Source organism: Lampris incognitus, unplaced genomic scaffold (genome assembly GCF_029633865.1).
Source record: "Lampris incognitus isolate fLamInc1 unplaced genomic scaffold, fLamInc1.hap2 scaffold_135, whole genome shotgun sequence".
In the NCBI taxonomy this organism is placed as follows: domain Eukaryota; kingdom Metazoa; phylum Chordata; class Actinopteri; order Lampriformes; family Lampridae; genus Lampris; species Lampris incognitus.
In genome coordinates, this window is record NW_026611105.1 from 60001 (window position 1) to 62500 (window position 2500).

Below are 2500 nucleotides of genomic sequence, written 5' to 3' on the forward strand. Positions count from 1 at the left end.
TACTGACTTTCATTCCTCTTCTCTCCAGTGCATACCTCCACCTCTCCAGGCTCTCCTCACAATGAACTGCACCCTACTGTCGCTACAGATGACAATGTCATCCGCGAACATCATCGTCCATGGAGACTCCTGCCTGATCTTGTCCGTCAACCTGTCCATCACCGTTGCAACCAAGAAAGGGCTCAGAGCCGATCCTTGATGTAATCCCACCTCCACCTTGAACCCATCTGTCATTCCAACCACGCACCTCAGCATTGTCACACTTCCCTCATACATAGCCTGCACCACTCCTACATACTTCTGTGCAACTCTTGACTTCCTCCTACAATATCACACCTCCTCTCTCGGCACCCTGTCGTATGCTTTCTGTAAATCTACAAAGACACAATGCAACTCTTTCTGGCCTTCTCTATACTTCTCAATCAACCAACCTTTTCTCTCTCTCTCTCTCTCTCTCTCTCATTTTCTTCATTTATCAGCCCGTCAAAGTAGTCCTTCCACTTCGTAGCACACTCTCCTCGCTTGGCAGCACATTTCCATCTGTATCTTTGATCGCCCTAACTTGTCGCACATCCTCGGCAGCTCGGTCTCTCTGTCTAGCCAATCTGTACAAGTCTTTTTCTCCTTCCTTAGTGTCTAACCTGTCATACAGCTCACCGTACGACTTTTCCTTTACCTTTGCCACCTCTCTCTTTGCTTTACGCTGCATCTCCTTGTACTCCTGTGTACTTTCTTCATCTCTCTGACTATCCCACTTCTTCTTTGCCAACCTTTTCCTCTGTATACTTTGCTCTACTTCCTCCTTCCACCACCACCACCACCACCGCCAAGTCTCCTTGTCTTCCTTCCTCTGTCCCGATGACACACCAAGTACCTTCCTAGCTGTCTTCCTCGCTATTTCTGCAGCGCTTGCCCAGCCGTCTGGCAACTCTTCACTACCACTCAGTGCCTGTGTTAACTCCTGCCTGAACTCCACACAACAGTCTTCCTTCTTCAACTTCCACCATTTGATCTTCGGCTGTGTCTTCACTCGCTTCCTCATGTTGGTCTCCAAAGTCATCTTACAGACCACCATCCGATGCTGCCTAGCTACGTTCTCCCCTGTCACCACCTTGCAGTATGCAATCCCTTTTACATCGCGCCTTCTACACAAGATATAGTCCACCTGTGTGCACTTTCCTCCACTCGTATACGTCGTCACCCTGTGCTCCTCCCTCTTCTTGAAATATGTATTCACCTCAGCCATTTCCATCCTTTTCGCAAAATCGAACACCATCTGTCCTTCCACATTTCTCTCCTCGATTCCATACCTTACCATCAACTCCTCATCACCTCTGTTCCCTTCAGCAACGTGTCCATCGAAGTCCGCTCCAATCACCACTCCCTCCTCCTTGGGTCCCCTTTCCACCACGTCGTCCAACTCAACTCCAGAATTCTTCTTTTTCGTCCATCTTACACCCGACTTGCGGGGCATATGCGCTGATAACCGTCAGCAATACACCTTCGATTTCCAGCTTCATAATCCTCACTCTGTCTGACACTGTGTTCACCTCCAGCACGCTCTTGACATACTCTTCCTTCAGAATGACCCCTACCCCATTTCTCCTCCCATTCGCACCATGGTAGAAGAGTTTGAACCCACCTGCGATACTCCTGGCCTTACTCCCCTTCCACCTTGTCTCTTGTCACCTTTCTTCTTTCCATCACGTCAGCCAGCTCTCTCCCTTTACTAGCCATAGTGCCAACATTCAAAGTTCCGACTGACTCTCACCTCCACACGCCTACCCTTCCTCCTCTCTAGCTGCCTCTGGACATGCCTTCCCCCTCTCCTTTTCCTTCGCCCAACAGTAGCCTAGTTTCCACCGGCACTCCGCTGGTTAACAGTACCGATGGCGGTCGTCGGTAACCCGGGCCTCGACCGATCCGGTATGGAAATCTTATTTATGATCCGCATATTTGATTTGGCAAAGATTTGACGCCGGATGCCCTTCCTGACGTAACCCTCCGCTTTTGTCCTGGCTTGGGACCTGCACTAAGAATGCACTGGCTTGTGCATCCTCAGTGGCTGGGTTGCACGCTTTTCTATGTTTGCCCCTCACTTTTGTGGCGTGAACTATCAATTCTAGTAATACAGGGGTGTTTATGTTAGGTATCACAGACACACGCACACGCACAATATATGTCCAAAAGTATTGAGATAACTGACCATTACACCTACAGGAGCTTTTCTGACATGTCATTCTGAATCCATAGAAACCCATATTCCACGAAGCTCCCGGCGCACAGTTTTTGTGCCGATGTTAATGCCAGGAGAAGTTTGGATCTCTGCAGTTATTGAGTCAACAGAGCGTTGGCGACTTGAGTTGCTGTTGTCCCTAAAGGCTTGCACTTTTCAATAATATGATGATATATGAAGCATAGAGAGTAAACGGGATAGATACCTTTTGAACAGCACCCTGTAGTACAGCACTTTGAAGGTACATATGTCGTCACTTGCTGT